This window comes from Chrysochloris asiatica, unplaced genomic scaffold, assembly GCF_000296735.1.
Source record: "Chrysochloris asiatica unplaced genomic scaffold, ChrAsi1.0 scaffold00013, whole genome shotgun sequence".
NCBI lineage: Eukaryota > Metazoa > Chordata > Mammalia > Afrosoricida > Chrysochloridae > Chrysochloris > Chrysochloris asiatica.
In genome coordinates this window covers 16,431,148-16,447,651 of record NW_006408531.1, presented here as the reverse complement: position 1 = coordinate 16,447,651, position 16,504 = coordinate 16,431,148, and the positions used below count along the sequence as shown (strand labels likewise).

At 40.6% G+C, this 16,504-nt stretch overlaps 1 pseudogene; it reads left to right on the top strand.

Moving 5' to 3' along the window:
- Positions 1–8,090: 8,090 nt before the first annotated feature.
- LOC102834238 overlaps positions 8,091–16,504 on the top strand; it is a 15,002-nt pseudogene continuing 6,588 nt past the window's right edge.

The window sequence follows — 16,504 nt, the reverse complement described above, 5'->3', positions numbered from 1 at the left end:
CTTTATTTTTTTGATGTACACATACCATATTGTAACTATATAGTCGTTTAAATGTCCAAAGGGCACACTTTGCAAGCCAGCCTCCTGCCTGCAGGCTCACTGCTTTTCTCAGTCCATGGGCCTAGAGTCCACTGCTGCTCTGTCTCTCTATGCCATCACCTCTGCCACCATCTCTGTTGTCACTGCTTTTCTGGTCAGGTACCTGACTCCTCTCGTATTCGTCCCTCTTGGTGGTTGTAGGATCACCTAGAATAGATTAACTGCTCCCTGCTTTGAGTTGCACCTCTTCTACATTTACAGTTGTGATCATTACCATTAGATCTGAAAACAATTATTTGCAATTGAATCAAAATCCTATCCCCTCATCACCAGACCCATCTGTACAAGAGGAAAACTATTCTATCTTTCCACTCTCATTTTGACACAAAGTACCCTCATGATAGCTTGTAAGCCAGCCACTTCATGCCATTATAACCCCTCAATTTTGGTAGCCAATGTCTAAGTTGGCCATACCTATCAACCCACTGTACTGAGGAGACATGCTTTATCCTTGATAAGAAGCATCCTTCTCTATTTGGTTGGAATTTTGGGCAGTTTCATCCATAAGCAAGAGTCCTGTTGATTGGTTGTAGCAATTTATGCTTGCTCCCTGTATCATACTTATTTATCTTCATCTTGTCAAATTCTGAACGGCAAGGCATACATGCTAGTCAAATGGATACTGTCTGCAAGTCTGGAAGTTCTTGCACGCCTCTCCCCTCTTCAGATCATCTGGCTGCTTCATTCTTAACTCCAGACCCAAGTAGTTAGATCAGGGTCTTTGGGCTCAGGAGTTCATACAACTTCCTGAACATCAAACCAGCCAGCCCATCCTCTTTTCTCTCTCATCTCAAGGTCATTGGACGCCTATGGAATATGAACAATCTCAGGCCATGTCTTCTTTGCTGCATTTCCCCCACTTCCACTTACAGGGTGACCAGGATAGTCGCCAGTGTCCTATTCATTTTTGATTGTCATTAGCTTGACATATTGTTTTCCATCCTTTGATTTTTAGTTTATTTTTATCTTGTGTGTAAGGTGTTTCTCTTACAGACAGCATATTGAAGGATCTTGTTTACTTATCCATCCTACTATTCTCTGTCTCTTTACTGGCACATTTAATCCATTGATAAACGATGTAATTGTTGAAAGGTATACATTTATTGCTGTCATTTTACTCTGTGTTTGTGTGTTGTGCTAGTGGTTACTTTGTTACTCGTATTTTCTGCACTGAGTTCATTTTGTTTGTGCATTTTCTTCGTTGCTGTTGTTTTAATCTTTAATGACTCTTTATACCACTATTAGTTTGTCAGTTTGCTGTGCTGTGGTGGCTTGCATGTTACTGTGATGCTGGAAGCTGTGCCAAAGATATTTTAAATACCAGCACCGTCACCCATGGTGGGCAGGTTTCAAATGAGCTTCCAGACTAAAACAGACTAGGAAACAGGAGTGACAGATTACTTCCAAATATGTAGTCACTGAAAACCTTATGAATAGCTGTGGAACACCGTCAGCACCAGAATATTGAACACTGAAATATGATCAAGAACTCCAGAATATTGTCAGATATAGTGCCAGAAAATCAGCCCATCAGGTTGGAAGGTACTTAAAATATGACTGGGGGAGAGCTTCCTCCTCAAAGTAGAGTTGGCTGTGATGATGTAACTAAAACGGAATAAAACTTTTAGAAACTTCATTTGCTGATGGGGCACAACACACAATGAGGAGAAACAGCTGTAAATATCCATTAATAATCAGAGCACAGAATGTATGAAGTATGAATCAAGGAAAATTAGAAGTTGTTAAAATGAAATGAAACACATAAGCATCAATATCTTAGTCATTAGTGAGCAGAAATGGACTGGTATTGGTCATTTTTAATCTGGCAATCACATGGTTTATTATTTCAGGAATAACAAATTGAAGAGGAATGACATTTCAGTCACCATCAAAAAGAACATATCAATATATATCTTGAAGTACAATGCTGTCTGTGATAGGAGGGCATCCACATGCCTACAAGGAAGACATGCTAATACAACTGTTATTCAAATATACGTATCAACCACTAAAGCCAGAGATGATGAAATTGAAGAATTCTACCAACTTCTTCAGTCTGAAATTGATCACACATGCAATCAAGATATATTGATAACTACTGGCAATTAGAATACAAAGGTTGGAGACAAAGAGGAACTATCAGTAGTTGGAAAATATGGCCTTGGTAATAGAAATGATGCTATAGTTCACATGACAGAATTTTGCAAGACCAATAACTTCTTCATTGCAAATACCTTTTTTAAATAACATAAAAGATGGCTGTACACTTGGACCTCACCTGATGGAATACACAGAAATCAAATTGACTACATCTGTGGGAAGAGATGGTATCATCAGCCAAAACAAGACCAGGGACAGACTATGGAACAGACCCTCAATTGTTCATAAGCAAGTACAGGCTGAAGCTGAAGAAAATTAAAGTAAGTCCTTAAGAGCTTGTAATGTTTTCCTGGTTTATACTTTGTAACCCTTGACCTTTCTGTCAATCATTGAAGGTACCTAAGTATCACTCTCCTGACTTGTCTTGCAGGTAGTTCCAATGCCTTTTTTTCCTCAAAAACATTTTCTAACTCTACCTCTTGGTCGCTTGTTTGAGTCACTCTGTCTTATGCCTTCGTGTGAACAGGAATCATCTATTGTCTCTGAGACATTGTGTTGTCACTGTGTTTGTATGTGATTGATTATTATATGTTAGTGTGTTCTTAGACACTCACTGACTGCTTCCTGGTGGATGTGATTAGAGAATGGTGTGATTAAAGAATAGTTCTTTGTTGGTTATCCACACAGCTCAGTTTATGATGGGTTTGTTGTTGATGATCAGGTTTATAGCAGCTGGTATTGACTTTTCCCCAGTGAGCAGGCCACAGGGCATATGATTGTGACTGGGCTACATGGACCTGGTGCTGTCTCCCATTTGATAAGGCAAGAAGAGAAAAAAAAAAATCCAAACAAGAAAAAAAAAAAAAAAATCCAAACAAAAAATAGCAAACAAACAATAACAAAGTAGTAAAGGAGAAACAAAGAAAAAAGAGGAGGAGGAGAAAGCAGGCAACAGCTAGAAAAATGCAATAACCAAAGAGAGAAAATGGGGAGGAAAATAAAACCCATGAGTGAGAAAATAAAAAGAAAGACAAAGCACTAAACACTATTGTGGAAAGTAATGAGTAAAAGAGAAAGAGACCAAAGAGTAGTAAATGAATCATTAAAATAAAAAATAAATAAATAAAAAGGAGAAAAGACCAAAAAAAAAGAAATCAGAGAGGATAAAAAACAAGGGAAGTTAGAGAGAGGAAGTAGGGAAAGATGAAACAAACAAAAGCTATGAAAGAAAATTCCTTTTAGTCAAGGAAGTCATGTGCTAGATGGGCAAGGGGTGGGATACTTCTGGCCTTACCTGGTGTTCTTATAGGCCTAGTTGCTGTCTGTTCTGGTACCCAGTCTGGAAGTAGTTCATGTAGACTCCAAAACAACTGGAATCAGGGTCTCCCCATCCTACAGGACAGCTGGGGACAAGAGTTGTCGCTAGTCCAGAACTGGCCAGAACTGTCTCTGCAGATCTGGAGCAAGCCTCACCTGAATCCAGACGTTGGGAGTTGGTGAAGATAGTGCCCAGCTCATTTTGATGCAACTCACAAATGCAAGGCTCACCACCATGAAGCTCCAACAGCCTAGAGAGCAGGGACTTTTCTGGGGATAGATTTAAATGGGGTTTGTCAGGCTTCTGGTCACCAGGGTAATATTTGTTGTTGTTAAGTGCCATCAATTCGGTTCCGACCCATAGAGACCCTGTATAGGGTTTCCAAGGAGCAGATGGTGAGCTTGAACTGCTGATCTTGTGGTTCAAATGGCTTTGCAGTCTGGCGCATTAATCCACAGTGCCAATATAGGGCAATATAGGATCCAAGGGAAAAAAAAATCACACTTGTCTTTCTCAGGGAGTCCACCAGTAGAAGCATGCCTCTGTGCCATCAAGAAGTCCTCTGCCTTCAGAGCCTCTTGGAAAATTTCAGGCTAACTGTGCCACACCTCACTGGCCAACACAGATCATCTGTCTATCTCCTTGTTTTCCCCCCGTCTCTGTTCAGTTTTTTCTCCTAGTGAGGGCTAGTCCAGGTCTGGCCAGGACTAGCTCTGCAGGTTTGAAACAGAGCTCACCTGAGTCCAGGCGCTGTGGTTAGTGCAGGTAGCACCCAACTCACTTTGATGTGGCTAAAAAGCACACAATTTTCACCCTGCAACTCTCTGTGCCCAGAGAGCAAGAGCTTCAATGGGGATGTACCCAGATGGGGTTGGCCATGCCTCTGGTCATCAGGGGAGTAGGAGAAACAAAGAAAAAATTCCACCTTTATCTCTGTGAGTCTCTGTTATGCCTCTGCACCACCAAGTCACTGTCTTGCCTCCAAAATCACTAACAAAATTTTAAGAAGGCCACACCACATCTGGTCAACTGGCACAGATCATCTGTCTGTCTCATTTTTTACCATGTTGGTTCAACTTGCTCTCCTGATAAGCATGCAATCTACTTTTCTATCCCTTCATCTGAAGCTTCATCTGAAGCTCAGGGTTCCAGGACTACCATCTGCATCTATTTTACTTGGTTTTCTGTATCTTTGTTGTAGCAAGTCTGTGTAGTGTTTCTGCCTAGTCCACGATCTTGCCCTCATGGCGATATTTTTAAAAGAAAATTCGAGAGCTAATGCTATGACACTCAAGAGAAAGAGAATACTCAGGACTGGATGTTACTGTCTATGAGCCAATGCTTGCACTGTTCACTACAGATTAGGAAGAAAGTACAAGTAAATTTATGTACTTACGTACTCTATCTCTGCCAGGGATTATAAATTTGAAAAGAGTCTTTGATTCTGTGGGAAGGTACTGTGGGGTTGGGAGAAAGACAGACGTCAGCTATACCTGGAAGCAAAATCTTTGAAGTGGTGAAAAAAAAAAGTGAAATTGTTCAAAACAGATTAGTAAGCAAGCACAAATAGCCCCTGCTTACCTTGCTGATTGGGTAGTGAGACACTGGGTTACTATGAGTCATAACTAACTGGACAGCATCCTACGACATTGGTGTGTGGTGGGAGCAGGACTGGATTAAGGCATGTTAGGTTCCTAAGCACTGGACTGGGAACCACAAGGCCAGCAGTTCAAACCTACCAATTGCTTCTAGAAAACCCAATATAGGATTGCTGTGAGTTGGAACAGACTCCACAGCACTTAACAACAACGTAGAGCCCTAAGCATTGTTAATCTTTGGTGCCCCCTCCTCTGCTTACTCATGCATTAGAATCAGATATGTGAGTTATACATATTTATATGTATGTATGTATATATATATGTAAATTTGTGTGTATGTATGTGTGCGTGTCTCCTCTTTTATATGAACATCACTCAGAATGGATCAGGACCCACTCTATGTCAGATTCATGAGCACCAGGAGAGAAGAAGTTCATCATAAATTTTGAAGGGCACAACACAATTCATAATAGTTCTATAACCTTCTGTATGAACTAATAACATTCTTACACAACCTCCCGCCCCCCCGCCCCCCGCTGGAATTTCCCATGTCTATCTTCACATATTATTCAATTATTCTGTTAGGTGTTTTTTTATTTTTTATTTTTAAGGCAGAAATCTAGGTGAAGGAAAATTGGCAAGATCCAACGGACAGGTTATTCATCAAGGCAAAGCTGTGGCCCCAAAGGGCTTGAAGCCTTCCAGGGAGTCCATGTTTGACAGAGTGTTGACAGCATGAGTAAGCATACAAGGAGGCATTAAGGGAAGTTAATTTCAGGAAAGTTCAAAGAAGCTGCAGTGGGTGACTTTTAATTTCTGCAGGGTATTACAGAGCTTAATGCAGAACATATCAAAACCTTGAAAAGGTAATATTGGGGTCATGAACTTTATAAACCAGAATGATTCTCTGCAAGAGTAAAATAGAAATCAAAGAATTCTATATTTAGGCATGCACTGCTAAATGGGGAATACCAGAAAAAGAAAAATGTCTGGGCAAAACCGTCTTCCTCTTTAGATAAGTTCTTTCAACCACCAATCTTGGACTTTCTGTCAAGTACTCTATCATACAATGTTGTAATAAAAATTGTTCAAGGCTTCTTTATAGGATTCATTGTTTCAAAAACGTATGTTGTTCTAAATGTTTTAGCAGTAATCTTTCAATGGAGACATATGAAAGTCTAAACCCCAAGAAAGGCATAGGGCTTCTGTTCTGACTTCACTGCCACCTGGTTTCCCCTGCACTTGCTACCAATCCACTTAGCCACCTGAGATACTATATGCGTTGACTCCAGTCTTCATGGTTCCAAGTCCAGTCATTTATTTCCTGGTCCAGGGTATTCACAAACTATTCTTTCTAATTCCATTAATCATCTGTCTGTTCTTTGTACTGTGGTGGCTTGTGTGTTGCTGTGTTGCTGGCAGCTATGTCACCAAAATTTTAAATACCAGCAGGGTCACTCATGATGGACACATTTCAGCAGAGCTTTCAGACAAAGACAGGCTAGGAAGGAGGAGAGGCAGATCACTAGTGAAAGTTAGCCAGAGAAAACTGACTCATAGAAACCCTGTCTAACGTTTCCCAAACTGTAAATCTTTGCTTTATCTTTCTCTGGAAGAGGAGCTGGTGGCCTCGAACCTGTGACTTTGTGTTTGGAAGTCAAGTGCTTATCTTACAGAGTCATAGAGGTGGACCATTATTGAAAGGTGAGCCATAGGAAGACCTTATAAAAAGCAGTGGAACACTGAGATATGCTAGCAGAAGATGAGGCCCTCAGGTGGTAAGGCACTCGTAATGTGCCTGGAAAAGAGCTGTCTCCTCAAAGTAGAGTTGGCCTTTGTGATATGGATGGAGCAAAGCTTTCAAAACCTTCATTTGATGATGGAACACAACTCAAATTGAGAAGAAACATCTGCAACACATTCCATTGGGTAAATCTGCTGCAAAAACCTATTTAAAGTGTTAAAAAATAAAGATGTCACTCCGAGTACTAAGGTATAACTAATAAGGTATTTCCAGTTGTCTCTTATGTAAGCAAAAGCTGGACAATAAATAAGGAAGACAACAGAACAATTGATATATTTGAATCATGGTGTTGGCGAAGAATGTTGAACAAACCGTAGAGTGCCAAAAGAATGAACGAATCTGTTTTGAAAAAAGTGAAGCCCGGTTGCTCATTGGAGGCAAGCATAGTGTGACTTCTCATGTACTTTGGACATGTTATCAGGAGGGACCAGTCCTGTAAAAGGATGTAGGAGAGATAGAAATTCAACTTGTAGTCTTTGACAGGTGAACGACAACAAAGACCCTTAGGATTTTGGAACAAAACCCTGCCATTCTCTGCTGATAACTACTTGTCTTTTGAGAAACATTTGTCTTGTTATTGGGTCTTAGACACTGAATGCCTAACCATGGGCCTGAAGTTACTATGATACTGAACTCCCCATCATGAACTGGGTGTTGTCTTCCCCAAGTAGTCATAAAGTTGGGTATACACAGCAGCACTCTATCATTAAATGGAACTTGTATATATGAGATCAAGCTTCAGTGGACCTGAAACCCAAGTAAGTTGCAATAAGAAGTGGCCCATATACCTATGGTCTCCATGCCTGTCACATTACCTTCCCTCTGCCAGTTTGCACCTATGACCTCACTAGATTTCCTTATGATCAGTTGGCTTAGGAAGCAAAAACTTGTGTTTGATTCACAGATGGTTCTCAACAATATGCAGGCATCACTCAAAAGTAGACAGCAGCAACCCTACAGTTCCTTTCTGGGAACTGTCTTAAAGATAATGAACAGAAATCCTCCCACTGGGCAGAACTTTGAGCAGTGCACCTACCTGGTGGTTCTTTTGCTTGAAAGGAGAAATAGGCATCTATCTAACTTAATATTGATTAATGGGCTATGTGAATGGATTGGCTGGATGGTTAGGCACTTGGAAGGAACATGATTGGAAAACTGGTTACAAGGAGGTATGGGAAAGAGATACGTGGATGAGCCCAAAGTGAAGATATTTGTGTCTCATGTGAACGCTCACCAACTGGTTATGTTGGTAAATGAGGATTTTAAAAACCAATTGGATAGGATGACAGGTTCTGTGGAAACCAATCATCTTCTTTTCCCAACCACTCCTGTTATTGCCCAGTGGATTCAAGATCAAAATGTCCCTGGCGGCAGGGATGGAGGTCATGCCTGGGCCCAGCAGCATGGACTTCTACTCACCAAAGCTTTGGCTACAGCCAATACTGAGTACCTAACCTGGAGTGGCGCTGTGGGTTAATGTACCAGACTACAAAGCCATTTGAACTGCAAGGTTGGTGGTTCAAGCTCACCAGTCGCTCCTTGGAAACCCTATACAGGGTCGCTATGGGTCGGAATTGACTCAACAGCACTTAACAACAACAACAAATGTGTCAGTAGCAGAAGCCAACAATGAGTCCGTGACATGGGACCATTCCTCAGGAAGATCAACCAGCATTTTGTTGTTTGGTTGGTTACATGGGACCACTTGCATCTTGGGAAGGGCAGCATTTCGTTCTTACTGGAATAGACACTTACTCTGGATATGGATTTGCCTTCCTTGTATGTAACACTTCTGCCAATACTGCCATTCCTGAACTTACAGAATGCCTTATGTTCTGTCATGGTATCCCACACAGCATTGCCTCAGATCAAATCTCACTTCACAGCAGTTCAGCAGAGGGCCCATGCTTATGGGATTCACTGGTCTGACCATGTTTCCCATCATCTTGAAGTAGCTAGCTTGAAAGAACAATGGAATAACCTTCTAAGAACACATTTATAGCACTAAGTTGTTGTTGTTGTTGTTGTTGTTGTTGTTAAGTGCCCTCGAGTCGGTTCCGACCCATAGCGACCCTGTACAGGGTTTCCTAGGGTGTAAATCTTTACGGGAGTAGAAAGCCTCATCTTTCTCCCATGGAGCAGCTGGTAGTTTGGAACCGCTGACCTTAAGGTTCACAGCCCGATTCGTAACCACTACGCTACCAGAGCTCCTATTTTGCAAGTTTGGACAATGATCTCTATGAAGCTGTATAAAGTTCTAAACCAGTGTCCAGTATATGGTGATGCTTCTCCAGTAGCCAGGATATGCAGATGATACAACCTTGCTTGCTGAAAGTGAAGAAGACTTAAAACATTTACTGATGAAGATCAAAAAGCACAGCCTTCAGTATGGATAACATCTCAATGTAAAGAAAACAAAAATCTTCACCACTGGACCAATAAACAACATTCTTATCAATGGAGAAAGGATTGACGTTGTCAAGGACTTCATTCTTCTTGGATCAACTAGCAACACTCATGGAAGCAGCAGTCAAGAAATCAAATGACGTATTGCATTAGGCAAATCTGCAGCACAAGACCTTTTTAAAGTGTTGAAGAGCAAAGATTTCAGCTTGAGGACTAAGGTGGCCTGACCCAAGCCATAGTATTTTAAATAACCTCATATGCATGTGAAAGCTGGTCAGTGAATAAGGAAGACCCTAGAAGAATTGATGCCTTTGAGTTATCTTGTTGGAGGAGAATATTGAAAGTACCATAGGCTGCCAAAAGAACCAATAGATCCGTTTTGGAAGAAGTGCAGTCAGAGTGCTCCTTAGAGGCCAAGATGGCCAAACTTCGTCTCTCATACTTTGTACATATTGTCAAGAGGGAGCAGTTGCTGGAGAATGATATCATGTTTGGTAAGGTGGAGGGTCAGAGAAAAAGAGGAAGACCCCCAATGAGATGGATTGGTCAAGTGGCAGCATCGATGGACTCTAGCGTGGCAACAACAGTGAGGTTTGCCCATGATCAGGCAGTGTTTCATTCTGCTGTGCATAAGGTCGCTATGAGTCGGTACCAACTCTATGGCCCCTAACAACAAAATCTTACCTGTGGACCTTGGACTCATTTGCCTGTGCAGCCACAAGTCTGCCGTCTGAACTGCTAACCTTGGGTTCATCAGCTTTGTAGCTATGGGAAGCAGAAAAAGCCTCCAGCCTGACATCTGAAAATGATAAAAAACTAATAAAAAGACCTGGAACTTGTTCACATCTGCAGCTGTATAAGCCATTTCCTTGATATAGAACTCTCTATCCTGGTGTGGCGCTGTAGGATCAGCACTGGACTGTAAACCACAAGGTTCGCAGTTCAAACCCACCAGCTGCTCCTTGTAAACCCTATGCAGAGTTTCTAATGAGTCAGACCAGAGTCCTGGTGTGGCTCTTTAGGTTAATGCACTGGACTGCAAAGTCAGTTTGCACTACAATGTTGGCAGTTCAAGCTTACCAGCCACTCCTCGGAACCCTATACAGGGTTGCTAACAGTCGGAACTGACTCAACGGCACTTAACCATAACAATATATACATACATAAGCTTCACTGGTTTTGCTTCTCCAGAGAACCCAACCTACATAGTCATCATGCTTGGTAAAGTGGAGGGTCATCATAAAAGAGGGAGCCCCTCAAGGAGATGAACTGACACAGGGGCTGTAGCAATGGACTCAAACACAACAATTGTGAGAATGGTGCAGTACCAGGCATTGGTTCACTCTATTGAACATAGGGTCACTATGAGTTAGAACCAACTCAATGGTACCTAACAACAACATTTGCATATTTATGAATTTTTGTTATGTGATAAAACGATTATAATAACCATCAGTTTTTAACAAGCTAGCTACACTTCTCTAGCATGTAGTATATTTCCTGCATTGATACATGTGCTAAAAGAACTACTTATTGTTTTTCCTAACACTGTTATGAGATAGTTATTTGAAGTCCCAGTGTGACACTATGGTTAATGCTCTGTACTGCAAGGTTGATTTGAATCGCAAAGTCAGTGATTCAAACTCACCAGCTGCTACTTGGAAACCCTATAAAAGGTGGCTAGGAGTTGTAACCGACTTGACGGCACTTAACAACACAGTATCTATTTTGGGTCCTGGTGTTGTGCTGCAGGATAATGCGCTAGACCGCGAGGTTAGTTTGAACCACAGTTCAGTGGTTGTAAGCCACCAACTCCTCAGAAGCTTTACACAGGGTCACCACGGTCGGAACTGGCTAGACAGCACTTAACAACAAGGATCTATTTAATAAGTTATATAATTTATCCTCAAAAGACTAATAAATATTTTTAATGGATAGTCAGTAATTTCTAACTTTCTTAGTGGCTTCTCTTCTTAGACTTTGTTTTCTTCTTTATAAATGTTTTGTTGTGAATTGTGTGATGGTTTACGTGGGAGAACATTAGTTTTACATTCATTCTATCATACATCATTTCATTGCCATAGTTACCATCCCGTACATGCATCATCACCCAACCAAAGGGTATACCCCCAGCTCCCAACAGTCCTCAGCACACAGCCCCTTTCCCTCTCTGGATCTCAAATCTTCAGCCACTCCATCTTTCCACATCATCTTCTCTGCCTCCATCTCAGGCCTCACTGCTTCTCTGGGTAGGGTCCCGCTCTCCGCTCTTCTCCATTGATGGTCCCAGGGCCCTCTGCTCCTAGACTGAAAAGTTAATCACTCCTCTCCTTGCTATAAAATGTCCACCTTTACATTTCCAACCCTCACAATCAGTCCTGATAACAATTATTCACTATTGCATCACAAGAGACCCATCTGCATTTCATTTCATCAGCCCTTCCTGGACAGGCTAGATACTATTCACTGGAGACTCTACCTTCCTCCACGCCCTCTGGATCTAGGTTCCCTCTTGAAAGCTTGTAAGCCAGTCACTTCTTGCCTTTGTATCCCTCCCCCCATTTTGGGTAGCCAATGTCCAAGTTGCCCATCCCTGTCTACTCTTTGTGTGGAGGGGGTGGGAATAATTCTTGCAGCAAGGATTTGTTTCCTCTTTTGAGCTACTGCATTTATAGGTGTAGGTCAAGTTTATCAAATTGTATCAGATGATGCTTTTTTCCTCTTCTTTCTTCTTTGGGTTGAGCTCTGATCATCCAGTCATTGAAGCCAGGTCAAGTGGGTATCATCTGCAATGTGGGTGTTCTTGCATCTGTCCACCCTCTTCTTATCAGCTTTGCTCTCCACTCTAGTCCTCTGTGGCTGTGTCATTGACTCTGAGCCCATGAGTCCCCAGGTCTTGTCACACTGCTGGCTGACCAGGTCTCCACCTGGGTTCACAGGAGTCTGCTGAACGATGTAGGGCTTAGCTCACCACTTCATTGATGTTCTTCCCTCACTTTCCCTTATGGGTGACGTGCGTGGTCGCCAATCAGAGCATGTATTCCCATTGTGTCTTAGTATTGGAAGAGGATTTGCACTGAGAGGACCCAACCACTTGCCTTAATGTCTCCTGGGCAAGCAATTTGCTTGTTCTTGTAGTAACAGTCGGACTGCCCTTATTGTTTTGTATTTTTCCGGTAGGTCTTTCTTTCAAGAAGTATCTTCTGGTTTTCTAGCTGCTCCAGGCTGGTCTGCTCGTCCTTTCAAGTGGAAAATGTCCCATCTCTGAAGAGCTGCATGTGGTTCAGGCTTCCACCTATTAGACTTTGTTTTCTTTCCTTTGTTCATATGTGAGGAGGTTTCAAAATGTTAATGAAAAAATTTCACTATCTTTTCATCCCATTTTCCACAAACTGTTCGAAGTGCCTTCATATTTTACATTTAGGTACAAAAATTTTCCTGCTAAGGAAATGACTCCAACTAAATTACATCATTATCATTTCTGAATCCCAAGTATATAACAAAATAAAATATATGGAACAACTCATGTAGAAATATTAAGCATTTCTGTGAAAAGTATTGTTTTGCACACAATATTTATTTCCAAATTCTTTGTAGTAAGGTAAACACAAGAATATTGGCTTCCATGATTAATATTGTTGGCTCTAATTTTAGCTGTCTTCTACCCACTAGTACTCCATAGTATGTAATTTCAATGATTCAACAGTATCAGTCATTTTTTAAATAAACCATACTGCAAGCACAATAAATATTTGGTAAGTAAATGTCTTTCCTTAGCAGTAGCTGGAAATTGTTCATTCTTATAACATTAAAAAAAAAAAAAGGAAGGTGAAATGGCTTGGTTGTTATATTTTTGTAAATAGCATGAGCAAGGAAGATGTATTCGTTTGGATTGAAGGGTTGAAAAAAGTTGGATTAAGAAGGAGCTGAGAGACAATGACATTGGTGAGGAGGTGAAATACTTATTTTCTGGGTCCTTTCTGGTCTCAATCCAGGCTATGTACTACTTCTAGGATCTATGAGCTATCCCTTTCTGTATGTCATCTTGAGTGCTGCTGAATCCCTAGACTTACATGAGACACACAGCTCTTTGTCCTCAGGAAAAGAGGTGCAGACACACAAAACGCTCCAAGCACCAACGGACTACTAACAACAAATCAAAGGGCAAAGTATGTTTAAATCCCAAGGCAAAATTCAAAGCAAAGATAATTTGAAAATCAAATTTAAAGGAGAAAACAGTTTAAACATAAAAAGGTTGGGTATGAAAAGGTGAAATAGACTGTCATTAGAAGTAATTTAGAACCGAACCGTGAACTGTTGAGGAATTTCCCTTTCTCTGCCCTGTCATGCTCTGTCTTCTTTGAGAAGACAGAAGATAGGGCATAGTTTCAATGTGTTGTTCAGGAAACTAAATCTGGAAAAACTCTGGGCAGGCAGAGTAGAACAATTTAAATCAAAACCCTTGAGTTAGTTCTTATTAGATTTCCTTAACAGTGGCAAGTTGGAAAATGAGAAAATTAGGGAAGCATTTTTTTCCCCTTCTCACCTCAAAATGTGCATAGGGTGAAGGTATTGTGCATCTTGAAAAACTGGGAAAGGGAACAATTACACCATTGTCTGTATATTGAAGCATACACATTGCAGGCTATTTCACAGGATGTGTTAGTAGGCATGACCATTCAACATTGAGGAAAGGCCACTTGAGACCAGTTATGTTTTATGTAGTATGTATGACCCAGGGTCTTTTAAAAGACATTGGCTCCTAATTGTTTTGTATGGTAGTCATTGTTACGAGAATTCTGTTTGATTCATATGTGCTGAATTGTTACAATCTTTATTACAATCTTGTTCCTATACTTATGACTGTGATCTCATTTTGAAATAGAATTTTCTTTGTTATTTTAATGATGCTATACATACACTACCAACTGTTTCTCATGAGAAAGATGGAGCTTTCTGCTCCCATAAAGATTTACAGCCTCAGGAACCCCATACAGGATCACTATGAGTCGGAGCTGACTCCACAGCACATAACAACAACAACATACATGTGGAGAGGAGTCCTGATGTGGCGCTGTGGGTTAATGCATCAGATTGCAAAGTCATTTTGAATGCAAGTTTGGCGGTTCAAGCTCACCAGCTGCTCCTTGGAAACCCTATACAAGGTCGCTATGGGTCAGAATTAACTCAACGACACTTAATAACAACAACATACATGTGGAGGATGGGTTTGAAATCTAATCATTTTTTTAGTTATAAAAACAAAAGCAGATTATACACAGAGATATATATAGGGAGAAGAGAAAGACAGACAATGTTGTGGTTGTTAAGTGCCAATGAGTCAGTTCAACTCAGCAACCTTGTATAGGGTTTCTGAGGAGCAGCTGGTGGGTTTGAACTGCTGAATTCATGGTGTGCAGTCCTAATCCTACAGTGCCATACCAGGACTAAGCTGTATATACCTTTAATTCTGGTTGAGATACAAATATTCACATTGATCTAACTAGAAAGTTTATAGCCATGCCTGCATTCAGATAAATACAAGTGTTAGTTCTTTTCAACTAGATCAACAAGCAATAGTTAGTCCTAATGATTCCCGTCACCATTGTGATAAATTATATTTTCCTAAATTGGCCATATCAGTATAGCTCATCCAACGTGCTCTTCTTTACAATGTGATTCTGACAGTGAGAGTTGAGGGTCTACATTTCCTCCCCTTTTATACTAGGTAGATCTGTAACTACAGTGGAAGAGACTTTATGTGTCTTCCATACAATAAGCACTAGACAGTCTGCAGTTTGATCCCACCAGTCACTCCATGGAAGAAAGATAAGTCTTTCAGCTCTTGCCTCAGTAATCCTATATAGGGTCAGCACCAACTCAACAGCACTTAACAACAACAACAGAGCTAAGCCATAAGAAGGAACATAGATGCCACCAGATCCCCTTGGGATGCTCACCCTTGGAACCAGTCACCATATTGTAAGGAAGCTAAACAGCTTCATGAAAGGCATGTGTAGCTGTTCCAGCCTTAGCTGAGATCCCAAATATCTTCATCCCAACAGACATGTGAGTAAGCCAGATAATTCAAGTCCTCACTCTGAAAGATGCCCTAGCTGATACTGAGTAGAGCAGAGATAATCTGTCCCAATGGAATTCTGCCCACAATGCAGACTCATTAACAAAAATGAATGTTGCCATTGTTTTAAGCCCTCAGGTTTTAGGATGAATTTGTAAATATGGCAATAGTCAACCAGAATAATTATAAATCCAAAAAGCATTTCTGGGATATAAAGAAAATGAATGCTGCCATGTTCTAATGAAGAGTTTCATGCTTATAAACTCTGATAACTTATAAAATGCTAATGATAGTTTAAAATAATAATAAATGTCATTGATTGGGATAATTTATATGACAGAAAATAAAAGTTTAGTCTGTTTTAAGTGGACTTACCCTTTGTACTGGACTCCTGGTGTGGTGCCATAGGATCAACATTGGACTGTGAACCACAAGATTGGCAGTTCAAACCCACCAGCTACTCCTTGGAAATCCCGTACAGGGTCTCTGAGTCACAAATGACACAATGGCACTTGACAAAAAAACAACAACAACCCTTTGTTACCAGTCACCGTTCTGAGAATTGCCTCCCAGCTACACCAGGAAAAAAAAAATCACAAAAGATCTTTTTATTCCATTCTACTGATATTGCCTACGAAAACGACTCAGGAAAGTTTGTGTAACAAGGAATTGATTTTCTGACTGAAGAATTTATGTTATGAAATTCTTTAGTTCAGTGTTGTGGTGAAAAGTTCCTATCCTTTCACATGTTACTCAACACATTAATTGCCTGAAATGTTTTAAGGAACAAATACTTTATTCAAAAGTTTATCCTTAAAAACAAACAAACAAAAACAACTCCAAGAGAACTTTTATTAAATATTTTTAAATGGCGCTAAAACTATTTTACAAATAATACTTACTTGGTTCATTTAGGACTTTAAAATACCACTATAGAAACGGCTACTATCATACATTGGCAGAGAACTTCCAGAGTTTCAAGCTGGATTCAGAAGAGGCTGTGGAACGAGAGATATCATTGCTGATGTCCGATGGATCTTGGCTGAAAGCAGAGAATATCACAAAGATGTTTACCTATGCTTTATTGACTACACAAAGGC